At 39.9% G+C, this 16,612-nt stretch overlaps 87 non-coding genes across 87 annotated transcripts; all 87 read right to left on the bottom strand.

Moving 5' to 3' along the window:
- Nucleotides 1–40: 40 nt before the first annotated feature.
- trnag-gcc (transfer RNA glycine (anticodon GCC)) lies at nt 41–111 on the bottom strand. Its single transcript has one exon. It is a non-coding gene; the product is annotated as a tRNA-Gly (tRNA).
- Nucleotides 112–217: 106 nt separating this feature from the next.
- Nucleotides 218–288, bottom strand: trnag-ccc (transfer RNA glycine (anticodon CCC)). Its single transcript has one exon. It is a non-coding gene; the product is annotated as a tRNA-Gly (tRNA).
- Nucleotides 289–394: 106 nt separating this feature from the next.
- On the bottom strand, nt 395–465 carry trnag-gcc (transfer RNA glycine (anticodon GCC)). The gene has a single exon. It is a non-coding gene; the product is annotated as a tRNA-Gly (tRNA).
- Nucleotides 466–571: 106 nt separating this feature from the next.
- trnag-ccc (transfer RNA glycine (anticodon CCC)) lies at nt 572–642 on the bottom strand. Its single transcript has one exon. It is a non-coding gene; the product is annotated as a tRNA-Gly (tRNA).
- Nucleotides 643–748: 106 nt separating this feature from the next.
- On the bottom strand, nt 749–819 carry trnag-gcc (transfer RNA glycine (anticodon GCC)). The gene has a single exon. It is a non-coding gene; the product is annotated as a tRNA-Gly (tRNA).
- A 106-nt stretch (nt 820–925) lies between these two features.
- Nucleotides 926–996, bottom strand: trnag-ccc (transfer RNA glycine (anticodon CCC)). Its single transcript has one exon. It is a non-coding gene; the product is annotated as a tRNA-Gly (tRNA).
- Nucleotides 997–1,102: 106 nt separating this feature from the next.
- trnag-ccc (transfer RNA glycine (anticodon CCC)) lies at nt 1,103–1,173 on the bottom strand. Its single transcript has one exon. It is a non-coding gene; the product is annotated as a tRNA-Gly (tRNA).
- A 106-nt stretch (nt 1,174–1,279) lies between these two features.
- trnag-ccc (transfer RNA glycine (anticodon CCC)) lies at nt 1,280–1,350 on the bottom strand. The gene has a single exon. It is a non-coding gene; the product is annotated as a tRNA-Gly (tRNA).
- Nucleotides 1,351–1,456: 106 nt separating this feature from the next.
- On the bottom strand, nt 1,457–1,527 carry trnag-gcc (transfer RNA glycine (anticodon GCC)). Its single transcript has one exon. It is a non-coding gene; the product is annotated as a tRNA-Gly (tRNA).
- Nucleotides 1,528–1,633: 106 nt separating this feature from the next.
- trnag-ccc (transfer RNA glycine (anticodon CCC)) lies at nt 1,634–1,704 on the bottom strand. Its single transcript has one exon. It is a non-coding gene; the product is annotated as a tRNA-Gly (tRNA).
- A 106-nt stretch (nt 1,705–1,810) lies between these two features.
- trnag-ccc (transfer RNA glycine (anticodon CCC)) lies at nt 1,811–1,881 on the bottom strand. The gene has a single exon. It is a non-coding gene; the product is annotated as a tRNA-Gly (tRNA).
- Nucleotides 1,882–1,987: 106 nt separating this feature from the next.
- Nucleotides 1,988–2,058, bottom strand: trnag-ccc (transfer RNA glycine (anticodon CCC)). The gene has a single exon. It is a non-coding gene; the product is annotated as a tRNA-Gly (tRNA).
- A 106-nt stretch (nt 2,059–2,164) lies between these two features.
- On the bottom strand, nt 2,165–2,235 carry trnag-gcc (transfer RNA glycine (anticodon GCC)). The gene has a single exon. It is a non-coding gene; the product is annotated as a tRNA-Gly (tRNA).
- Nucleotides 2,236–2,341: 106 nt separating this feature from the next.
- Nucleotides 2,342–2,412, bottom strand: trnag-gcc (transfer RNA glycine (anticodon GCC)). Its single transcript has one exon. It is a non-coding gene; the product is annotated as a tRNA-Gly (tRNA).
- A 106-nt stretch (nt 2,413–2,518) lies between these two features.
- trnag-ccc (transfer RNA glycine (anticodon CCC)) lies at nt 2,519–2,589 on the bottom strand. The gene has a single exon. It is a non-coding gene; the product is annotated as a tRNA-Gly (tRNA).
- A 106-nt stretch (nt 2,590–2,695) lies between these two features.
- On the bottom strand, nt 2,696–2,766 carry trnag-ccc (transfer RNA glycine (anticodon CCC)). The gene has a single exon. It is a non-coding gene; the product is annotated as a tRNA-Gly (tRNA).
- Nucleotides 2,767–2,872: 106 nt separating this feature from the next.
- Nucleotides 2,873–2,943, bottom strand: trnag-ccc (transfer RNA glycine (anticodon CCC)). The gene has a single exon. It is a non-coding gene; the product is annotated as a tRNA-Gly (tRNA).
- Nucleotides 2,944–3,049: 106 nt separating this feature from the next.
- Nucleotides 3,050–3,120, bottom strand: trnag-gcc (transfer RNA glycine (anticodon GCC)). Its single transcript has one exon. It is a non-coding gene; the product is annotated as a tRNA-Gly (tRNA).
- A 106-nt stretch (nt 3,121–3,226) lies between these two features.
- On the bottom strand, nt 3,227–3,297 carry trnag-ccc (transfer RNA glycine (anticodon CCC)). The gene has a single exon. It is a non-coding gene; the product is annotated as a tRNA-Gly (tRNA).
- Nucleotides 3,298–3,403: 106 nt separating this feature from the next.
- trnag-ccc (transfer RNA glycine (anticodon CCC)) lies at nt 3,404–3,474 on the bottom strand. The gene has a single exon. It is a non-coding gene; the product is annotated as a tRNA-Gly (tRNA).
- A 106-nt stretch (nt 3,475–3,580) lies between these two features.
- Nucleotides 3,581–3,651, bottom strand: trnag-ccc (transfer RNA glycine (anticodon CCC)). Its single transcript has one exon. It is a non-coding gene; the product is annotated as a tRNA-Gly (tRNA).
- Nucleotides 3,652–3,757: 106 nt separating this feature from the next.
- Nucleotides 3,758–3,828, bottom strand: trnag-gcc (transfer RNA glycine (anticodon GCC)). Its single transcript has one exon. It is a non-coding gene; the product is annotated as a tRNA-Gly (tRNA).
- Nucleotides 3,829–3,934: 106 nt separating this feature from the next.
- Nucleotides 3,935–4,005, bottom strand: trnag-gcc (transfer RNA glycine (anticodon GCC)). The gene has a single exon. It is a non-coding gene; the product is annotated as a tRNA-Gly (tRNA).
- A 106-nt stretch (nt 4,006–4,111) lies between these two features.
- Nucleotides 4,112–4,182, bottom strand: trnag-ccc (transfer RNA glycine (anticodon CCC)). The gene has a single exon. It is a non-coding gene; the product is annotated as a tRNA-Gly (tRNA).
- Nucleotides 4,183–4,288: 106 nt separating this feature from the next.
- On the bottom strand, nt 4,289–4,359 carry trnag-ccc (transfer RNA glycine (anticodon CCC)). Its single transcript has one exon. It is a non-coding gene; the product is annotated as a tRNA-Gly (tRNA).
- A 106-nt stretch (nt 4,360–4,465) lies between these two features.
- trnag-ccc (transfer RNA glycine (anticodon CCC)) lies at nt 4,466–4,536 on the bottom strand. The gene has a single exon. It is a non-coding gene; the product is annotated as a tRNA-Gly (tRNA).
- Nucleotides 4,537–4,642: 106 nt separating this feature from the next.
- trnag-gcc (transfer RNA glycine (anticodon GCC)) lies at nt 4,643–4,713 on the bottom strand. Its single transcript has one exon. It is a non-coding gene; the product is annotated as a tRNA-Gly (tRNA).
- Nucleotides 4,714–4,819: 106 nt separating this feature from the next.
- On the bottom strand, nt 4,820–4,890 carry trnag-ccc (transfer RNA glycine (anticodon CCC)). Its single transcript has one exon. It is a non-coding gene; the product is annotated as a tRNA-Gly (tRNA).
- A 283-nt stretch (nt 4,891–5,173) lies between these two features.
- trnag-ccc (transfer RNA glycine (anticodon CCC)) lies at nt 5,174–5,244 on the bottom strand. Its single transcript has one exon. It is a non-coding gene; the product is annotated as a tRNA-Gly (tRNA).
- A 106-nt stretch (nt 5,245–5,350) lies between these two features.
- Nucleotides 5,351–5,421, bottom strand: trnag-ccc (transfer RNA glycine (anticodon CCC)). The gene has a single exon. It is a non-coding gene; the product is annotated as a tRNA-Gly (tRNA).
- A 106-nt stretch (nt 5,422–5,527) lies between these two features.
- On the bottom strand, nt 5,528–5,598 carry trnag-ccc (transfer RNA glycine (anticodon CCC)). The gene has a single exon. It is a non-coding gene; the product is annotated as a tRNA-Gly (tRNA).
- A 106-nt stretch (nt 5,599–5,704) lies between these two features.
- On the bottom strand, nt 5,705–5,775 carry trnag-gcc (transfer RNA glycine (anticodon GCC)). Its single transcript has one exon. It is a non-coding gene; the product is annotated as a tRNA-Gly (tRNA).
- Nucleotides 5,776–5,881: 106 nt separating this feature from the next.
- trnag-ccc (transfer RNA glycine (anticodon CCC)) lies at nt 5,882–5,952 on the bottom strand. The gene has a single exon. It is a non-coding gene; the product is annotated as a tRNA-Gly (tRNA).
- A 106-nt stretch (nt 5,953–6,058) lies between these two features.
- On the bottom strand, nt 6,059–6,129 carry trnag-ccc (transfer RNA glycine (anticodon CCC)). Its single transcript has one exon. It is a non-coding gene; the product is annotated as a tRNA-Gly (tRNA).
- A 106-nt stretch (nt 6,130–6,235) lies between these two features.
- trnag-ccc (transfer RNA glycine (anticodon CCC)) lies at nt 6,236–6,306 on the bottom strand. The gene has a single exon. It is a non-coding gene; the product is annotated as a tRNA-Gly (tRNA).
- Nucleotides 6,307–6,412: 106 nt separating this feature from the next.
- trnag-ccc (transfer RNA glycine (anticodon CCC)) lies at nt 6,413–6,483 on the bottom strand. The gene has a single exon. It is a non-coding gene; the product is annotated as a tRNA-Gly (tRNA).
- Nucleotides 6,484–6,589: 106 nt separating this feature from the next.
- trnag-gcc (transfer RNA glycine (anticodon GCC)) lies at nt 6,590–6,660 on the bottom strand. Its single transcript has one exon. It is a non-coding gene; the product is annotated as a tRNA-Gly (tRNA).
- Nucleotides 6,661–6,766: 106 nt separating this feature from the next.
- Nucleotides 6,767–6,837, bottom strand: trnag-ccc (transfer RNA glycine (anticodon CCC)). Its single transcript has one exon. It is a non-coding gene; the product is annotated as a tRNA-Gly (tRNA).
- A 106-nt stretch (nt 6,838–6,943) lies between these two features.
- On the bottom strand, nt 6,944–7,014 carry trnag-gcc (transfer RNA glycine (anticodon GCC)). Its single transcript has one exon. It is a non-coding gene; the product is annotated as a tRNA-Gly (tRNA).
- A 106-nt stretch (nt 7,015–7,120) lies between these two features.
- Nucleotides 7,121–7,191, bottom strand: trnag-ccc (transfer RNA glycine (anticodon CCC)). The gene has a single exon. It is a non-coding gene; the product is annotated as a tRNA-Gly (tRNA).
- Nucleotides 7,192–7,474: 283 nt separating this feature from the next.
- On the bottom strand, nt 7,475–7,545 carry trnag-gcc (transfer RNA glycine (anticodon GCC)). The gene has a single exon. It is a non-coding gene; the product is annotated as a tRNA-Gly (tRNA).
- A 106-nt stretch (nt 7,546–7,651) lies between these two features.
- trnag-ccc (transfer RNA glycine (anticodon CCC)) lies at nt 7,652–7,722 on the bottom strand. Its single transcript has one exon. It is a non-coding gene; the product is annotated as a tRNA-Gly (tRNA).
- A 106-nt stretch (nt 7,723–7,828) lies between these two features.
- trnag-gcc (transfer RNA glycine (anticodon GCC)) lies at nt 7,829–7,899 on the bottom strand. The gene has a single exon. It is a non-coding gene; the product is annotated as a tRNA-Gly (tRNA).
- Nucleotides 7,900–8,005: 106 nt separating this feature from the next.
- On the bottom strand, nt 8,006–8,076 carry trnag-ccc (transfer RNA glycine (anticodon CCC)). The gene has a single exon. It is a non-coding gene; the product is annotated as a tRNA-Gly (tRNA).
- A 106-nt stretch (nt 8,077–8,182) lies between these two features.
- trnag-ccc (transfer RNA glycine (anticodon CCC)) lies at nt 8,183–8,253 on the bottom strand. Its single transcript has one exon. It is a non-coding gene; the product is annotated as a tRNA-Gly (tRNA).
- Nucleotides 8,254–8,359: 106 nt separating this feature from the next.
- Nucleotides 8,360–8,430, bottom strand: trnag-gcc (transfer RNA glycine (anticodon GCC)). The gene has a single exon. It is a non-coding gene; the product is annotated as a tRNA-Gly (tRNA).
- Nucleotides 8,431–8,536: 106 nt separating this feature from the next.
- trnag-ccc (transfer RNA glycine (anticodon CCC)) lies at nt 8,537–8,607 on the bottom strand. Its single transcript has one exon. It is a non-coding gene; the product is annotated as a tRNA-Gly (tRNA).
- A 106-nt stretch (nt 8,608–8,713) lies between these two features.
- Nucleotides 8,714–8,784, bottom strand: trnag-ccc (transfer RNA glycine (anticodon CCC)). The gene has a single exon. It is a non-coding gene; the product is annotated as a tRNA-Gly (tRNA).
- Nucleotides 8,785–9,067: 283 nt separating this feature from the next.
- trnag-gcc (transfer RNA glycine (anticodon GCC)) lies at nt 9,068–9,138 on the bottom strand. Its single transcript has one exon. It is a non-coding gene; the product is annotated as a tRNA-Gly (tRNA).
- Nucleotides 9,139–9,244: 106 nt separating this feature from the next.
- trnag-ccc (transfer RNA glycine (anticodon CCC)) lies at nt 9,245–9,315 on the bottom strand. The gene has a single exon. It is a non-coding gene; the product is annotated as a tRNA-Gly (tRNA).
- A 106-nt stretch (nt 9,316–9,421) lies between these two features.
- On the bottom strand, nt 9,422–9,492 carry trnag-gcc (transfer RNA glycine (anticodon GCC)). The gene has a single exon. It is a non-coding gene; the product is annotated as a tRNA-Gly (tRNA).
- A 106-nt stretch (nt 9,493–9,598) lies between these two features.
- trnag-ccc (transfer RNA glycine (anticodon CCC)) lies at nt 9,599–9,669 on the bottom strand. The gene has a single exon. It is a non-coding gene; the product is annotated as a tRNA-Gly (tRNA).
- Nucleotides 9,670–9,775: 106 nt separating this feature from the next.
- trnag-ccc (transfer RNA glycine (anticodon CCC)) lies at nt 9,776–9,846 on the bottom strand. Its single transcript has one exon. It is a non-coding gene; the product is annotated as a tRNA-Gly (tRNA).
- A 106-nt stretch (nt 9,847–9,952) lies between these two features.
- Nucleotides 9,953–10,023, bottom strand: trnag-gcc (transfer RNA glycine (anticodon GCC)). Its single transcript has one exon. It is a non-coding gene; the product is annotated as a tRNA-Gly (tRNA).
- Nucleotides 10,024–10,129: 106 nt separating this feature from the next.
- trnag-ccc (transfer RNA glycine (anticodon CCC)) lies at nt 10,130–10,200 on the bottom strand. Its single transcript has one exon. It is a non-coding gene; the product is annotated as a tRNA-Gly (tRNA).
- A 106-nt stretch (nt 10,201–10,306) lies between these two features.
- trnag-ccc (transfer RNA glycine (anticodon CCC)) lies at nt 10,307–10,377 on the bottom strand. The gene has a single exon. It is a non-coding gene; the product is annotated as a tRNA-Gly (tRNA).
- Nucleotides 10,378–10,483: 106 nt separating this feature from the next.
- Nucleotides 10,484–10,554, bottom strand: trnag-gcc (transfer RNA glycine (anticodon GCC)). The gene has a single exon. It is a non-coding gene; the product is annotated as a tRNA-Gly (tRNA).
- A 106-nt stretch (nt 10,555–10,660) lies between these two features.
- On the bottom strand, nt 10,661–10,731 carry trnag-gcc (transfer RNA glycine (anticodon GCC)). The gene has a single exon. It is a non-coding gene; the product is annotated as a tRNA-Gly (tRNA).
- A 106-nt stretch (nt 10,732–10,837) lies between these two features.
- trnag-ccc (transfer RNA glycine (anticodon CCC)) lies at nt 10,838–10,908 on the bottom strand. The gene has a single exon. It is a non-coding gene; the product is annotated as a tRNA-Gly (tRNA).
- A 106-nt stretch (nt 10,909–11,014) lies between these two features.
- Nucleotides 11,015–11,085, bottom strand: trnag-gcc (transfer RNA glycine (anticodon GCC)). The gene has a single exon. It is a non-coding gene; the product is annotated as a tRNA-Gly (tRNA).
- Nucleotides 11,086–11,191: 106 nt separating this feature from the next.
- trnag-ccc (transfer RNA glycine (anticodon CCC)) lies at nt 11,192–11,262 on the bottom strand. Its single transcript has one exon. It is a non-coding gene; the product is annotated as a tRNA-Gly (tRNA).
- Nucleotides 11,263–11,368: 106 nt separating this feature from the next.
- trnag-gcc (transfer RNA glycine (anticodon GCC)) lies at nt 11,369–11,439 on the bottom strand. The gene has a single exon. It is a non-coding gene; the product is annotated as a tRNA-Gly (tRNA).
- A 106-nt stretch (nt 11,440–11,545) lies between these two features.
- Nucleotides 11,546–11,616, bottom strand: trnag-ccc (transfer RNA glycine (anticodon CCC)). The gene has a single exon. It is a non-coding gene; the product is annotated as a tRNA-Gly (tRNA).
- A 283-nt stretch (nt 11,617–11,899) lies between these two features.
- On the bottom strand, nt 11,900–11,970 carry trnag-gcc (transfer RNA glycine (anticodon GCC)). Its single transcript has one exon. It is a non-coding gene; the product is annotated as a tRNA-Gly (tRNA).
- A 106-nt stretch (nt 11,971–12,076) lies between these two features.
- On the bottom strand, nt 12,077–12,147 carry trnag-ccc (transfer RNA glycine (anticodon CCC)). Its single transcript has one exon. It is a non-coding gene; the product is annotated as a tRNA-Gly (tRNA).
- A 106-nt stretch (nt 12,148–12,253) lies between these two features.
- trnag-gcc (transfer RNA glycine (anticodon GCC)) lies at nt 12,254–12,324 on the bottom strand. Its single transcript has one exon. It is a non-coding gene; the product is annotated as a tRNA-Gly (tRNA).
- Nucleotides 12,325–12,430: 106 nt separating this feature from the next.
- trnag-ccc (transfer RNA glycine (anticodon CCC)) lies at nt 12,431–12,501 on the bottom strand. The gene has a single exon. It is a non-coding gene; the product is annotated as a tRNA-Gly (tRNA).
- Nucleotides 12,502–12,607: 106 nt separating this feature from the next.
- Nucleotides 12,608–12,678, bottom strand: trnag-ccc (transfer RNA glycine (anticodon CCC)). The gene has a single exon. It is a non-coding gene; the product is annotated as a tRNA-Gly (tRNA).
- A 106-nt stretch (nt 12,679–12,784) lies between these two features.
- Nucleotides 12,785–12,855, bottom strand: trnag-gcc (transfer RNA glycine (anticodon GCC)). The gene has a single exon. It is a non-coding gene; the product is annotated as a tRNA-Gly (tRNA).
- Nucleotides 12,856–12,961: 106 nt separating this feature from the next.
- On the bottom strand, nt 12,962–13,032 carry trnag-ccc (transfer RNA glycine (anticodon CCC)). Its single transcript has one exon. It is a non-coding gene; the product is annotated as a tRNA-Gly (tRNA).
- A 283-nt stretch (nt 13,033–13,315) lies between these two features.
- On the bottom strand, nt 13,316–13,386 carry trnag-gcc (transfer RNA glycine (anticodon GCC)). The gene has a single exon. It is a non-coding gene; the product is annotated as a tRNA-Gly (tRNA).
- A 106-nt stretch (nt 13,387–13,492) lies between these two features.
- Nucleotides 13,493–13,563, bottom strand: trnag-ccc (transfer RNA glycine (anticodon CCC)). Its single transcript has one exon. It is a non-coding gene; the product is annotated as a tRNA-Gly (tRNA).
- Nucleotides 13,564–13,669: 106 nt separating this feature from the next.
- trnag-gcc (transfer RNA glycine (anticodon GCC)) lies at nt 13,670–13,740 on the bottom strand. The gene has a single exon. It is a non-coding gene; the product is annotated as a tRNA-Gly (tRNA).
- A 106-nt stretch (nt 13,741–13,846) lies between these two features.
- On the bottom strand, nt 13,847–13,917 carry trnag-ccc (transfer RNA glycine (anticodon CCC)). The gene has a single exon. It is a non-coding gene; the product is annotated as a tRNA-Gly (tRNA).
- Nucleotides 13,918–14,023: 106 nt separating this feature from the next.
- Nucleotides 14,024–14,094, bottom strand: trnag-ccc (transfer RNA glycine (anticodon CCC)). The gene has a single exon. It is a non-coding gene; the product is annotated as a tRNA-Gly (tRNA).
- Nucleotides 14,095–14,200: 106 nt separating this feature from the next.
- Nucleotides 14,201–14,271, bottom strand: trnag-gcc (transfer RNA glycine (anticodon GCC)). The gene has a single exon. It is a non-coding gene; the product is annotated as a tRNA-Gly (tRNA).
- Nucleotides 14,272–14,377: 106 nt separating this feature from the next.
- trnag-ccc (transfer RNA glycine (anticodon CCC)) lies at nt 14,378–14,448 on the bottom strand. The gene has a single exon. It is a non-coding gene; the product is annotated as a tRNA-Gly (tRNA).
- A 106-nt stretch (nt 14,449–14,554) lies between these two features.
- Nucleotides 14,555–14,625, bottom strand: trnag-ccc (transfer RNA glycine (anticodon CCC)). Its single transcript has one exon. It is a non-coding gene; the product is annotated as a tRNA-Gly (tRNA).
- Nucleotides 14,626–14,731: 106 nt separating this feature from the next.
- On the bottom strand, nt 14,732–14,802 carry trnag-gcc (transfer RNA glycine (anticodon GCC)). The gene has a single exon. It is a non-coding gene; the product is annotated as a tRNA-Gly (tRNA).
- A 106-nt stretch (nt 14,803–14,908) lies between these two features.
- Nucleotides 14,909–14,979, bottom strand: trnag-gcc (transfer RNA glycine (anticodon GCC)). The gene has a single exon. It is a non-coding gene; the product is annotated as a tRNA-Gly (tRNA).
- A 106-nt stretch (nt 14,980–15,085) lies between these two features.
- Nucleotides 15,086–15,156, bottom strand: trnag-ccc (transfer RNA glycine (anticodon CCC)). Its single transcript has one exon. It is a non-coding gene; the product is annotated as a tRNA-Gly (tRNA).
- Nucleotides 15,157–15,439: 283 nt separating this feature from the next.
- On the bottom strand, nt 15,440–15,510 carry trnag-ccc (transfer RNA glycine (anticodon CCC)). Its single transcript has one exon. It is a non-coding gene; the product is annotated as a tRNA-Gly (tRNA).
- A 106-nt stretch (nt 15,511–15,616) lies between these two features.
- Nucleotides 15,617–15,687, bottom strand: trnag-ccc (transfer RNA glycine (anticodon CCC)). Its single transcript has one exon. It is a non-coding gene; the product is annotated as a tRNA-Gly (tRNA).
- A 283-nt stretch (nt 15,688–15,970) lies between these two features.
- On the bottom strand, nt 15,971–16,041 carry trnag-ccc (transfer RNA glycine (anticodon CCC)). The gene has a single exon. It is a non-coding gene; the product is annotated as a tRNA-Gly (tRNA).
- Nucleotides 16,042–16,147: 106 nt separating this feature from the next.
- trnag-ccc (transfer RNA glycine (anticodon CCC)) lies at nt 16,148–16,218 on the bottom strand. The gene has a single exon. It is a non-coding gene; the product is annotated as a tRNA-Gly (tRNA).
- Nucleotides 16,219–16,324: 106 nt separating this feature from the next.
- On the bottom strand, nt 16,325–16,395 carry trnag-gcc (transfer RNA glycine (anticodon GCC)). Its single transcript has one exon. It is a non-coding gene; the product is annotated as a tRNA-Gly (tRNA).
- A 106-nt stretch (nt 16,396–16,501) lies between these two features.
- Nucleotides 16,502–16,572, bottom strand: trnag-ccc (transfer RNA glycine (anticodon CCC)). The gene has a single exon. It is a non-coding gene; the product is annotated as a tRNA-Gly (tRNA).
- Nucleotides 16,573–16,612: the final 40 nt, after the last annotated feature.

Genomic DNA, 16,612 nt, shown 5'->3' with positions numbered 1-16,612 from the left:
AAATTCTGAAAAGGTAATTTTATTGAAGCAACAGTTATTCTGCACTGGCTGGGAATCGGACCCAGATCTCTCGCATGGCAAGCGAGAATTCTACCATTGAACCACCAATGCTTATACGACAAAATATAGGTCAAGAGATTTCAAAATGGCTGCATATGGACGTGATGAACAAATAAAAAACTCTTAAAAGGACATTTTATTGAAGCAACAGTTATTCTGCACTGGCTGGGAATCGGACCCAGATCTCTCGCATGGGAAGCGAGAATTCTACCATTGAACCACCAATGCTGATACAGAAAAATATAGGGCAAGAGATTTCAAAATAGCCGCCTATGGACACGATGAACAAATAAAAAATTCTGAAAAGGTAATTTTATTGAAGCAACAGTTATTCTGCACTGGCTGGGAATCGGACCCAGATCTCTCGCATGGCAAGCGAGAATTCTACCATTGAACCACCAATGCTTATACAACGAAATATAGGTCAAGAGATTTCAAAATGGCTGCATATGGACGTGATGAACAAATAAAAAACTCTTAAAAGGACATTTTATTGAAGCAACAGTTATTCTGCACTGGCTGGGAATCGGACCCAGATCTCTTGCATGGGAAGCGAGAATTCTACCATTGAACCACCAATGCTTATACGACAAAATATAGGTCAAGAGATTTCAAAATGGCCGCATATGGACGTGATGAACAAATAAAAAACTCTTAAAAGGACATTTTATTGAAGCAACAGTTATTCTGCACTGGCTGGGAATCGGACCCAGATCTCTCGCATGGCAAGCGAGAATTCTACCATTGAACCACCAATGCTGATACAGAAAAATATAGGGCAAGAGATTTCAAAATGGCTGCATATGGACGTGATGAACAAATAAAAAACTCTTAAAAGGACATTTTATTAAAGCAACAGTTATTCTGCACTGGCTGGGAATCGGACCCAGATCTCTCGCATGGGAAGCAAGAATTCTACCATTGAACCACCAATGCTGATACAGAAAAATATAGGTCAAGAGATTTCAAAATGGCCGCATATGGACGTGATGAACAAATAAAAAACTCTTAAAAGGACATTTTATTGAAGCGAAAGTTATTCTGCACTGGCTGGGAATCGGACCCAGATCTCTTGCATGGGAAGCGAGAATTCTACCATTGAACCACCAATGCTGATACAGAAAAATATAGGTCAAGAGATTTCAAAATGGCCGCATATGGACGTGATGAACAAATAAAAAACTCTTAAAAGGACATTTTATTGAAGCAACAGTTATTCTGCACTGGCTGGGAATCGGACCCAGATCTCTTGCATGGGAAGCGAGAATTCTACCATTGAACCACCAATGCTTATACGACAAAATATAGGTCAAGAGATTTCAAAATGGCCGCATATGGACGTGATGAACAAATAAAAAACTCTTAAAAGGACATTTTATTGAAGCAACAGTTATTCTGCACTGGCTGGGAATCGGACCCAGATCTCTCGCATGGCAAGCGAGAATTCTACCATTGAACCACCAATGCTGATACAGAAAAATATAGGGCAAGAGATTTCAAAATGGCTGCATATGGACGTGATGAACAAATAAAAAACTCTTAAAAGGACATTTTATTAAAGCAACAGTTATTCTGCACTGGCTGGGAATCGGACCCAGATCTCTCGCATGGGAAGCAAGAATTCTACCATTGAACCACCAATGCTGATACAGAAAAATATAGGTCAAGAGATTTCAAAATGGCCGCATATGGACGTGATGAACAAATAAAAAACTCTTAAAAGGACATTTTATTGAAGCGAAAGTTATTCTGCACTGGCTGGGAATCGGACCCAGATCTCTCGCATGGGAAGCGAGAATTCTACCATTGAACCACCAATGCTGATACAGAAAAATATAGGGCAAGAGATTTCAAAATAGCCGCCTATGGACACGATGAACAAATAAAAAATTCTGAAAAGGTAATTTTATTGAAGCAACAGTTATTCTGCACTAGCTGGGAATCGGACCCAGATCTCTCGCATGGGAAGCGAGAATTCTACCATTGAACCACCAATGCTGATACAGAAAAATATAGGGCAAAAGATTTCAAAATAGCCGCCTATGGACACGATGAACAAATAAAAAATTCTGAAAAGGTAATTTTATTGAAGCAACAGTTATTCTGCACTGGCTGGGAATCGGACCCAGATCTCTCGCATGGCAAGCGAGAATTCTACCATTGAACCACCAATGCGTATACGACTAAATATAGGTCAAGAGATTTCAAAATGGCCGCATATGGACGTGATGAACCAATAAAAAACTCTTAAAAGGACATTTTATTGAAGCGAAAGTTATTCTGCACTGGCTGGGAATCGGACCCAGATCTCTCGCATGGCAAGCGAGAATTCTACCATTGAACCACCAATGCGTATACGACAAAATATAGGTCAAGAGATTTCAAAATGGCCGCATATGGACGTGATGAACAAATAAAAAACTCTTAAAAGGACATTTTATTGAAGCGAAAGTTATTCTGCACTGGCTGGGAATCGGACCCAGATCTCTCGCATGGGAAGCGAGAATTCTACCATTGAACCACCAATGCTGATACAGAAAAATATAGGGCAAGAGATTTCAAAATAGCCGCCTATGGACACGATGAACAAATAAAAAACTCTGAAAAGGACATTTTATTGAAGCAACAGTTATTCTGCACTGGCTGGGAATCGGACCCAGATCTCTCGCATGGGAAGCAAGAATTCTACCATTGAACCACCAATGCTGATACAGAAAAATATAGGGCAAGAGATTTCAAAATAGCCGCCTATGGACACGATGAACAAATAAAAAATTCTGAAAAGGTAATTTTATTGAAGCAACAGTTATTCTGCACTAGCTGGGAATCGGACCCAGATCTCTCGCATGGGAAGCGAGAATTCTACCATTGAACCACCAATGCTGATACAGAAAAATATAGGGCAAAAGATTTCAAAATAGCCGCCTATGGACACGATGAACAAATAAAAAATTCTGAAAAGGTAATTTTATTGAAGCAACAGTTATTCTGCACTGGCTGGGAATCGGACCCAGATCTCTCGCATGGCAAGCGAGAATTCTACCATTGAACCACCAATGCGTATACGACAAAATATAGGTCAAGAGATTTCAAAATGGCCGCATATGGACGTGATGAACCAATAAAAAACTCTTAAAAGGACATTTTATTGAAGCGAAAGTTATTCTGCACTGGCTGGGAATCGGACCCAGATCTCTCGCATGGGAAGCGAGAATTCTACCATTGAACCACCAATGCTGATACAGAAAAATATAGGGCAAGAGATTTCAAAATAGCCGCCTATGGACACGATGAACAAATAAAAAACTCTGAAAAGGACATTTTATTGAAGCAACAGTTATTCTGCACTGGCTGGGAATCGGACCCAGATCTCTCGCATGGGAAGCAAGAATTCTACCATTGAACCACCAATGCTGATACAGAAAAATATAGGGCAAGAGATTTCAAAATAGCCGCCTATGGACACGATGAACAAATAAAAAATTCTGAAAAGGTAATTTTATTGAAGCAACAGTTATTCTGCACTAGCTGGGAATCGGACCCAGATCTCTCGCATGGGAAGCGAGAATTCTACCATTGAACCACCAATGCTGATACAGAAAAATATAGGGCAAAAGATTTCAAAATAGCCGCCTATGGACACGATGAACAAATAAAAAATTCTGAAAAGGTAATTTTATTGAAGCAACAGTTATTCTGCACTGGCTGGGAATCGGACCCAGATCTCTCGCATGGCAAGCGAGAATTCTACCATTGAACCACCAATGCGTATACGACTAAATATAGGTCAAGAGATTTCAAAATGGCCGCATATGGACGTGATGAACCAATAAAAAACTCTTAAAAGGACATTTTATTGAAGCGAAAGTTATTCTGCACTGGCTGGGAATCGGACCCAGATCTCTCGCATGGCAAGCGAGAATTCTACCATTGAACCACCAATGCGTATACGACAAAATATAGGTCAAGAGATTTCAAAATGGCCGCATATGGACGTGATGAACCAATAAAAAACTCTTAAAAGGACATTTTATTGAAGCGAAAGTTATTCTGCACTGGCTGGGAATCGGACCCAGATCTCTCGCATGGGAAGCGAGAATTCTACCATTGAACCACCAATGCTGATACAGAAAAATATAGGGCAAGAGATTTCAAAATAGCCGCCTATGGACACGATGAACAAATAAAAAACTCTGAAAAGGACATTTTATTGAAGCAACAGTTATTCTGCACTGGCTGGGAATCGGACCCAGATCTCTCGCATGGGAAGCAAGAATTCTACCATTGAACCACCAATGCTGATACAGAAAAATATAGGGCAAGAGATTTCAAAATAGCCGCCTATGGACACGATGAACAAATAAAAAATTCTGAAAAGGTAATTTTATTGAAGCAACAGTTATTCTGCACTAGCTGGGAATCGGACCCAGATCTCTCGCATGGGAAGCGAGAATTCTACCATTGAACCACCAATGCTGATACAGAAAAATATAGGGCAAAAGATTTCAAAATAGCCGCCTATGGACACGATGAACAAATAAAAAATTCTGAAAAGGTAATTTTATTGAAGCAACAGTTATTCTGCACTGGCTGGGAATCGGACCCAGATCTCTCGCATGGCAAGCGAGAATTCTACCATTGAACCACCAATGCTTTTACGACAAAATATAGGTCAAGAGATTTCAAAATGGCCGCATATGGACACGATGAACAAATAAAAAACTCTTAAAAGGACATTTTATTGAAGCAACAGTTATTCTGCACTGGCTGGGAATCGGACCCAGTTCTCTCGCATGGGAAGCGAGAATTCTACCATTGAACCACCAATGCTGATACAGAAAAATATAGGGCAAGAGATTTCAAAATAGCCGCCTATGGACACGATGAACAAATAAAAAAGTCTGAAAAGGACATTTTATTGAAGCGAAAGTTATTCTGCACTGGCTGGGAATCGAGCCAGATCTCTCGCTTGGCAAGCGAGAAGTCTACCATTGAACCACCAATGCTTAAACGACAAAATATAGGGCAAGAGATTTCAAAAGGGCCGCCTATGGACATGATGAACAATTAAAAAACTGTAAAAAGGACAATTTTATTGACGCGAAAGTTATTCTGCACTGGCTGGGAATCGGACCCAGTTCTCTCGCATGGGAAGCGAGTATTCTACCATTGAACCACCAATGCTTATACGACAAAATATAGGTCAAGAGATTTCAAAATGGCCGCATATGGACGTGATGAACAAATAAAAAACTCTTAAAAGGACATTTTATTGAAGCTAAAGTTATTCTGCACTGGCTGGGAATCGGACACAGATCTCTCGCATGGGAAGCGAGTATTCTACCATTGAACCACCAATGCTTATACGACAAAATATAGGTCAAGAGATTTCAAAATGGCTGCATATGGACGTGATGAACAAATAAAAAACTCTTAAAAGGACATTTTATTGAAGCAACAGTTATTCTGCACTGGCTGGGAATCGGACCCAGATCTCTCGTATGGGAAGCGAGAATTCTACCATTGAACCACCAATGCTGATACAGAAAAATATAGGGCAAAAGATTTCAAAATAGCCGCCTATGGACACGATGAACAAATAAAAAATTCTGAAAAGGTCATTTTATTGAAGCAACAGTTATTCTGCACTGGCTGGGAATCGGACCCAGATCTCTCGCATGGCAAGCGAGAATTCTACCATTGAACCACCAATGCTTATACGACAAAATATAGGTCAAGAGATTTCAAAATGGCTGCATATGGACGTGATGAACAAATAAAAAACTCTTAAAAGGACATTTTATTGAAGCAACAGTTATTCTGCACTGGCTGGGAATCGGACCCAGATCTCTCGCATGGGAAGCGAGAATTCCACCATTGAACCACCAATGCTGATACAGAAAAATATAGGGCAAGAGATTTCAAAATAGCCGCCTATGGACACGATGAACAAATAAAAATTTCTGAAAAGGTAATTTTATTGAAGCAACAGTTATTCTGCACTAGCTGGGAATCGGACCCAGATCTCTCGCATGGGAAGCGAGAATTCTACCATTGAACCACCAATGCTGATACAGAAAAATATAGGGCAAAAGATTTCAAAATACCCGCCTATGGACACGATGAACAAATAAAAAATTCTGAAAAGGTAATTTTATTGAAGCAACAGTTATTCTGCACTGGCTGGGAATCGGACCCAGATCTCTCGCATGGGAAGCGAGAATTCTACCATTGAACCACCAATGCTGATACAGAAAAATATAGGGCAAGAGATTTCAAAATAGCCGCCTATGGACACGATGAACAAATAAAAAATTCTGAAAAGGTAATTTTATTGAAGCAACAGTTATTCTGCACTAGCTGGGAATCGGACCCAGATCTCTCGCATGGGAAGCCAGAATTCTACCATTGAACCACCAATGCTGATACAGAAAAATATAGGGCAAAAGATTTCAAAATAGCCGCCTATGGACACGATGAACAAATAAAAAATTCTGAAAAGGTAATTTTATTGAAGCAACAGTTATTCTGCACTGGCTGGGAATCGGACCCAGATCTCTCGCATGGCAAGCGAGAATTCTACCATTGAACCACCAATGCTTATACGACAAAATATAGGTCAAGAGATTTCAAAATGGCTGCATATGGACGTGATGAACAAATAAAAAACTCTTAAAAGGACATTTTATTGAAGCAACAGTTATTCTGCACTGGCTGGGAATCGGACCCAGATCTCTCGCATGGGAAGCGAGAATTCTACCATTGAACCACCAATGCTGATACAGAAAAATATAGGGCAAGAGATTTCAAAATAGCCGCCTATGGACACGATGAACAAATAAAAAATTCTGAAAAGGTAATTTTATTGAAGCAACAGTTATTCTGCACTGGCTGGGAATCGGACCCAGATCTCTCGCATGGCAAGCGAGAATTCTACCATTGAACCACCAATGCTTATACGACAAAATATAGGTCAAGAGATTTCAAAATGGCTGCATATGGACGTGATGAACAAATAAAAAACTCTTAAAAGGACATTTTATTGAAGCAACAGTTATTCTGCACTGGCTGGGAATCGGACCCAGATCTCTCGCATGGGAAGCGAGAATTCTACCATTGAACCACCAATGCTGATACAGAAAAATATAGGGCAAGAGATTTCAAAATAGCCGCCTATGGACACGATGAACAAATAAAAAAGTCTGAAAAGGACATTTTATTGAAGCGAAAGTTATTCTGCACTGGCTGGGAATCGAGGCAGATCTCTCGCATGGCAAGCAAGAAGTCTACCATTGAACCACCAATGCTTAAACGACAAAATTTAGGGCAAGAGATTTCAAAAGGGCTGCCTATGGACATGATGAACAATTAAAAAACTGTAAAAAGGACAATTTTATTGACGCGAAAGTTACTCTGCACTGGCTGGGAATCGGACCCAGATCTCTCGCATGGCAAGCGAGAATTCTACCATTGAACCACCAATGCTGATACAGAAAAATATAGGGTAAGAGATTTCAAAATAGCCGCCTATGGACACGATGAACAAATAAAAAACTCTGAAAAGGACATTTTATTGAAGCAACAGTTATTCTGCACTGGCTGGGAATCGGACCCAGATCTCTCGCATGGGAAGCGAGAATTCTACCATTGAACCACCAATGCTGATACTGAAAAATATAGGGCAAGAGATTTCAAAATAGCCGCCTATGGACACGATGAACAAATAAAAAATTCTGAAAAGGTAATTTTATTGAAGCAACAGTTATTCTGCACTGGCTGGGAATCGGACCCAGATCTCTCGCATGGCAAGCGAGAATTCTACCATTGAACCACCAATGCTTATACGACAAAATATAGGTCAAGAGATTTCAAAATGGCTGCATATGGACGTGATGAACAAATAAAAAACTCTTAAAAGGACATTTTATTGAAGCAACAGTTATTCTGCACTGGCTGGGAATCGGACCCAGATCTCTCGCATGGGAAGCGAGAATTCTACCATTGAACCACCAATGCTGATACAGAAAAATATAGGGCAAGAGATTTCAAAATAGCCGCCTATGGACACGATGAACAAATAAAAAATTCTGAAAAGGTAATTTTATTGAAGCAACAGTTATTCTGCACTAGCTGGGAATCGGACCCAGATCTCTCGCATGGGAAGCGAGAATTCTACCATTGAACCACCAATGCTGATACAGAAAAATATAGGGCAAAAGATTTCAAAATAGCCGCCTATGGACACGATGAACAAATAAAAAATTCTGAAAAGGTAATTTTATTGAAGCAACAGTTATTCTGCACTGGCTGGGAATCGGACCCAGATCTCTCGCATGGCAAGCGAGAATTCTACCATTGAACCACCAATGCTTATACGACAAAATATAGGTCAAGAGATTTCAAAATGGCTGCATATGGACGTGATGAACAAATAAAAAACTCTTAAAAGGACATTTTATTGAAGCAACAGTTATTCTGCACTGGCTGGGAATCGGACCCAGATCTCTCGCATGGGAAGCGAGAATTCTACCATTGAACCACCAATGCTGATACAGAAAAATATAGGTCAAGAGATTTCAAAATGGCCGCATATGGACGTGATGAACAAATAAAAAACTCTTAAAAGGACATTTTATTGAAGCAACAGTTATTCTGCACTGGCTGGGAATCGGACCCAGATCTCTCGCATGGGAAGCGAGAATTCTACCATTGAACCACCAATGCTGATACAGAAAAATATAGGGCAAGAGATTTCAAAATAGCCGCCTATGGACACGATGAACAAATAAAAAAGTCTGAAAAGGACATTTTATTGAAGCGAAAGTTATTCTGCACTGGCTGGGAATCGAGGCAGATCTCTCGCATGGCAAGCAAGAAGTCTACCATTGAACCACCAATGCTTAAACGACAAAATTTAGGGCAAGAGATTTCAAAAGGGCTGCCTATGGACATGATGAACAATTAAAAAACTGTAAAAAGGACAATTTTATTGACGCGAAAGTTACTCTGCACTGGCTGGGAATCGGACCCAGATCTCTCGCATGGCAAGCGAGAATTCTACCATTGAACCACCAATGCTGATACAGAAAAATATAGGGTAAGAGATTTCAAAATAGCCGCCTATGGACACGATGAACAAATAAAAAACTCTGAAAAGGACATTTTATTGAAGCAACAGTTATTCTGCACTGGCTGGGAATCGGACCCAGATCTCTCGCATGGGAAGCGAGAATTCTACCATTGAACCACCAATGCTGATACAGAAAAATATAGGGCAAGAGATTTCAAAATAGCCGCCTATGGACACGATGAACAAATAAAAAATTCTGAAAAGGTAATTTTATTGAAGCAACAGTTATTCTGCACTGGCTGGGAATCGGACCCAGATCTCTCGCATGGCAAGCGAGAATTCTACCATTGAACCACCAATGCTTATACGACAAAATATAGGTCAAGAGATTTCAAAATGGCTGCATATGGACGTGATGAACAAATAAAAAACTCTTAAAAGGACATTTTATTGAAGCAACAGTTATTCTGCACTGGCTGGGAATCGGACCCAGATCTCTCGCATGGGAAGCGAGAATTCTACCATTGAACCACCAATGCTGATACAGAAAAATATAGGGCAAGAGATTTCAAAATAGCCGCCTATGGACACGATGAACAAATAAAAAATTCTGAAAAGGTAATTTTATTGAAGCAACAGTTTTTCTGCACTAGCTGGGAATCGGACCCAGATCTCTCGCATGGGAAGCGAGAATTCTACCATTGAACCACCAATGCTGATACAGAAAAATATAGGGCAAAAGATTTCAAAATAGCCGCCTATGGACACGATGAACAAATAAAAAATTCTGAAAAGGTAATTTTATTGAAGCAACAGTTATTCTGCACTGGCTGGGAATCGGACCCAGATCTCTCGCATGGCAAGCGAGAATTCTACCATTGAACCACCAATGCTTATACGACAAAATATAGGTCAAGAGATTTCAAAATGGCTGCATATGGACGTGATGAACAAATAAAAAACTCTTAAAAGGACATTTTATTGAAGCAACAGTTATTCTGCACTGGCTGGGAATCGGACCCAGATCTCTCGCATGGGAAGCGAGAATTCTACCATTGAACCACCAATGCTGATACAGAAAAATATAGGGCAAGAGATTTCAAAATAGCCGCCTATGGACACGATGAACAAATAAAAAATTCTGAAAAGGTAATTTTATTGAAGCAACAGTTATTCTGCACTAGCTGGGAATCGGACCCAGATCTCTCGCATGGGAAGCGAGAATTCTACCATTGAACCACCAATGCTGATACAGAAAAATATAGGGCAAAAGATTTCAAAATAGCCGCCTATGGACACGATGAACAAATAAAAAATTCTGAAAAGGTAATTTTATTGAAGCAACAGTTATTCTGCACTGGCTGGGAATCGGACCCAGATCTCTCGCATGGCAAGCGAGAATTCTACCATTGAACCACCAATGCTTATACGACAAAATATAGGTCAAGAGATTTCAAAATGGCTGCATATGGACGTGATGAACAAATAAAAAACTCTTAAAAGGACATTTTATTGAAGCAACAGTTATTCTGCACTGGCTGGGAATCGGACCCAGATCTCTCGCATGGCAAGCGAGAATTCTACCATTGAACCACCAATGCTTTTACGACAAAATATAGGTCAAGAGATTTCAAAATGGCCGCATATGGACACGATGAACAAATAAAAAACTCTTAAAAGGACATTTTATTGAAGCTAAAGTTATTCTGCACTGGCTGGGAATCGGACCCAGTTCTCTCGCATGGGAAGCGAGTATTCTACCATTGAACCACCAATGCATATACGACAAAATATAGGTCAAGAGATTTCAAAATGGCCGCATATGGACGTGATGAACAAATAAAAAACTCTTAAAAGTACATTTTATTGAAGCAACAGTTATTCTGCACTGGCTGGGAATCGGACCCAGATCTCTCGCATGGCAAGCGAGAATTCTACCATTGAACCACCAATGCTGATACAGAAAAATATAGGGCAAGAGATTTCAAAATAGCCGCCTATGGACACGATGAACAAATAAAAAACTCTGAAAAGGACATTTTATTGAAGCAAAAGTTATTCTGCACTGGCTAGGAATCGGACCCAGTTCTCTCGCATGGGAAGCGAGTATTCTACCATTGAACCACCAATGCTTATACGACAAAATATAGGTCAAGAGATTTCAAAATGGCTGCATATGGACCTGATGAACAAATAAAAAATTCTGAAAAGGTAATTTTATTGAAGCAACAGTTATTCTGCACTGGCTGGGAATCGGACCCAGATCTCTCGCATGGCAAGCGAGAATTCTACCATTGAACCACCAATGCTTATACGACAAAATATAGGTCAAGAGATTTCAAAATGGCTGCATATGGACGTGATGAACAAATAAAAAACTCTTAAAAGGACATTTTATTGAAGCAACAGTTATTCTGCACTGGCTGGGAATCGGACCCAGATCTCTCGCATGGGAAGCGAGAATTCTACCATTGAACCACCAATGCTGATACAGAAAAATATAGGGCAAGAGATTTCAAAATAGCCGCCTATGGACACGATGAACAAATAAAAAAGTCTGAAAAGGACATTTTATTGAAGCGAAAGTTATTCTGCACTGGCTGGGAATCGAGGCAGATCTCTCGCATGGCAAGCAAGAAGTCTACCATTGAACCACCAATGCTTAAACGACAAAATTTAGGGCAAGAGATTTCAAAAGGGCTGCCTATGGACATGATGAACAATTAAAAAACTGTAAAAAGGACAATTTTATTGACGCGAAAGTTACTCTGCACTGGCTGGGAATCGGACCCAGATCTCTCGCATGGCAAGCGAGAATTCTACCATTGAACCACCAATGCTGATACAGAAAAATATAGGGTAAGAGATTTCAAAATAGCCGCCTATGGACACGATGAACAAATAAAAAACTCTGAAAAGGACATTTTATTGAAGCAACAGTTATTCTGCACTGGCTGGGAATCGGACCCAGATCTCTCGCATGGGAAGCGAGAATTCTACCATTGAACCACCAATGCTGATACAGAAAAATATAGGGCAAGAGATTTCAAAATAGCCGCCTATGGACACGATGAACAAATAAAAAATTCTGAAAAGGTAATTTTATTGAAGCAACAGTTATTCTGCACTGGCTGGGAATCGGACCCAGATCTCTCGCATGGCAAGCGAGAATTCTACCATTGAACCACCAATGCTTATACGACAAAATATAGGTCAAGAGATTTCAAAATGGCTGCATATGGACGTGATGAACAAATAAAAAACTCTTAAAAGGACATTTTATTGAAGCAACAGTTATTCTGCACTGGCTGGGAATCGGACCCAGATCTCTCGCATGGGAAGCGAGAATTCTACCATTGAACCACCAATGCTGATACAGAAAAATATAGGGCAAGAGATTTCAAAATAGCCGCCTATGGACACGATGAACAAATAAAAAATTCTGAAAAGGTAATTTTATTGAAGCAACAGTTATTCTGCACTAGCTGGGAATCGGACCCAGATCTCTCGCATGGGAAGCGAGAATTCTACCATTGAACCACCAATGCTGATACAGAAAAATATAGGGCAAAAGATTTCAAAATAGCCGCCTATGGACACGATGAACAAATAAAAAATTCTGAAAAGGTAATTTTATTGAAGCAACAGTTATTCTGCACTGGCTGGGAATCGGACCCAGATCTCTCGCATGGCAAGCGAGAATTCTACCATTGAACCACCAATGCTTATACGACAAAATATAGGTCAAGAGATTTCAAAATGGCTGCATATGGACGTGATGAACAAATAAAAAACTCTTAAAAGGACATTTTATTGAAGCAACAGTTATTCTGCACTAGCTGGGAATCGGACCCAGATCTCTCGCATGGGAAGCGAGAATTCTACCATTGAACCACCAATGCTGATACAGAAAAATATAGGGCAAGAGATTTCAAAATAGCCGCCTATGGACACGATGAACAAATAAAAAAGTCTGAAAAGGACATTTTATTGAAGCGAAAGTTATTCTGCACTGGCTGGGAATCGAGGCAGATCTCTCGCATGGCAAGCAAGAAGTCTACCATTGAACCACCAATGCTTAAACGACAAAATTTAGGGCAAGAGATTTCAAAAGGGCTGCCTATGGACATGATGAACAATTAAAAAACTGTAAAAAGGACAATTTTATTGACGCGAAAGTTACTCTGCACTGGCTGGGAATCGGACCCAGATCTCTCGCATGGCAAGCGAGAATTCTACCATTGAACCACCAATGCTGATACAGAAAAATATAGGGTAAGAGATTTCAAAATAGCCGCCTATGGACACGATGAACAAATAAAAAACTCTGAAAAGGACATTTTATTGAAGCAACAGTTATTCTGCACTGGCTGGGAATCGGACCCAGATCTCTCGCATGGGAAGCGAGAATTCTACCATTGAACCACCAATGCTGATACAGAAAAATATAGGGCAAGAGATTTCAAAATAGCCGCCTATGGACACGATGAACAAATAAAAAATTCTGAAAAGGTAATTTTATTGAAGCAACAGTTATTCTGCACTGGCTGGGAATCGGACCCAGATCTCTCGCATGGCAAGCGAGAATTCTACCATTGAACCACCAATGCTTATACGACAAAATATAGGTCAAGAGATTTCAAAATGGCTGCATATGGACGTGATGAACAAATAAAAAACTCTTAAAAGGACATTTTATTGAAGCAACAGTTATTCTGCACTGGCTGGGAATCGGACCCAGATCTCTCGCATGGGAAGCGAGAATTCTACCATTGAACCACCAATGCTGATACAGAAAAATATAGGGCAAGAGATTTCAAAATAGCCGCCTATGGACACGATGAACAAATAAAAAATTCTGAAAAGGTAATTTTATTGAAGCAACAGTTATTCTGCACTAGCTGGGAATCGGACCCAGATCTCTCGCATGGGAAGCGAGAATTCTACCATTGAACCACCAATGCTGATACAGAAAAATATAGGGCAAAAGATTTCAAAATAGCCGCCTATGGACACGATGAACAAATAAAAAATTCTGAAAAGGTAATTTTATTGAAGCAACAGTTATTCTGCACTGGCTGGGAATCGGACCCAGATCTCTCGCATGGCAAGCGAGAATTCTACCATTGAACCACCAATGCTTATACGACAAAATATAGGTCAAGAGATTTCAAAATGGCTGCATATGGACGTGATGAACAAATAAAAAACTCTTAAAAGGACATTTTATTGAAGCAACAGTTATTCTGCACTGGCTGGGAATCGGACCCAGATCTCTCGCATGGGAAGCGAGAATTCTACCATTGAACCACCAATGCTGATACAGAAAAATATATGGCAAGAGATTTCAAAATAGCCGCCTATGGACACGATGAACAAATAAAAAATTCTGAAAAGGTAATTTTATTGAAGCAACAGTTATTCTGCACTAGCTGGGAATCGGACCCAGATCTCTCGCATGGGAAGCGAGAATTCTACCATTGAACCACCAATGCTGATACAGAAAAATATAGGGCAAAAGATTTCAAAATAGCCGCCTATGGACACGATGAACAAATAAAAAATTCTGAAAAGGTAATTTTATTGAAGCAACAGTTATTCTGCACTGGCTGGGAATCGGACCCAGATCTCTCGCATGGCAAGCGAGAATTCTACCATTGAACCACCAATGCTTATACGACAAAATATAGGTCAAGAGATTTCAAAATGGCTGCATATGGACGTGATGAACAAATAAAAAACTCTTAAAAGGACATTTTATTGAAGCAACAGTTATTCTGCACTGGCTGGGAATCGGACCCAGATCTCTCGCATGGCAAGCGAGAATTCTACCATTGAACCACCAATGCTTTTACGACAAAATATAGGTCAAGAGATTTCAAAATGGCCGCATATGGACACGATGAACAAATAAAAAACTCTTAAAAGGACATTTTATTGAAGCTAAAGTTATTCTGCACTGGCTGGGAATCGGACCCAGTTCTCTCGCATGGGAAGCGAGTATTCTACCATTGAACCACCAATGCATATACGACAAAATATAGGTCAAGAGATTTCAAAATGGCCGCATATGGACGTGATGAACAAATAAAAAACTCTTAAAAGGACATTTTATTGAAGCAACAGTTATTCTGCACTGGCTGGGAATAGGACCCAGATCTCTCGCATGGCAAGCGAGAATTCTACCATTGAACCACCAATGCTGATACAGAAAAATATAGGGCAAGAGATTTCAAAATAGCCGCCTATGGACACGATGAACAAATAAAAAACTCTGAAAAGGACATTTTATTGAAGCAAAAGTTATTCTGCACTGGCTAGGAATCGGACCCAGTTCTCTCGCATGGGAAGCGAGTATTCTACCATTGAACCACCAATGCTTATACGACAAAATATAGGTCAAGAGATTTCAAAATGGCTGCATATGGACCTGATGAACAAATAAAAAATTCTGAAAAGGTAATTTTATTGAAGCAACAGTTATTCTGCACTAGCTGGGAATCGGACCCAGATCTCTCGCATGGGAAGCGAGAATTCTACCATTGAACCACCAATGCTGATACAGAAAAATATAGGGCAAAAGATTTCAAAATAGCCGCCTATGGACACGATGAACAAATAAAAAATTCTGAAAAGGTAATTTTATTGAAGCAACAGTTATTCTGCACTGGCTGGGAATCGGACACAGATCTCTCGCATGGCAAGCGAGAATTCTACCATTGAACCACCAATGCTTATACGACAAAATATAGGTCAAGAGATTTCAAAATGGCTGCATATGGACGTGATGAACAAATAAAAAACTCTTAAAAGGACATTTTATTGAAGCAACAGTTATTCTGCACTGGCTGGGAATCGGACCCAGATCTCTCGCATGGGAAGCGAGAATTCTACCATTGAACCACCAATGCTGATACAGAAAAATATAGGGCAAGAGATTTCAAAATAGCCGCCTATGGACACGATGAACAAATAAAAAATTCTGAAAAGGTAATTTTATTGAAGCAACAGTTATTCTGCACTAGCTGGGAATCGGACCCAGATCTCTCGCATGGGAAGCGAGAATTCTACCATTGAACCACCAATGCTGATACAGAAAAATATAGGGCAAAAGATTTCAAAATAGCCGCCTATGGACACGATGAACAAATAAAAAATTCTGAAAAGGTAATTTTATTGAAGCAACAGTTATTCTGCACTGGCTGGGAATCGGACCCAGATCTCTCGCATGGCAAGCGAGAATTCTACCATTGAACCACCAATGCTTATACGACAAAATATAGGTCAAGAGATTTTAAAATGGCTGCATATGGACGTGATGAACAAATAAAAAACTCTTAAAAGGACATTTTATTGAAGCAACAGTTATTCTGCACTGGCTGGGAATCGGACCCAGATCTCTCGCATGGGAAGCGAGAATTCTACCATTGAACCACCAATGCTGATACAGAAAAATATAGGGCAAGAGATTTCAAAATAGCC

This window comes from Pungitius pungitius, chromosome 12 (assembly GCF_949316345.1).
Source record: "Pungitius pungitius chromosome 12, fPunPun2.1, whole genome shotgun sequence".
Taxonomy (NCBI): Eukaryota; Metazoa; Chordata; class Actinopteri; order Perciformes; family Gasterosteidae; genus Pungitius; species Pungitius pungitius.
This window is presented reverse-complemented; position numbering and strand designations above follow the sequence as displayed.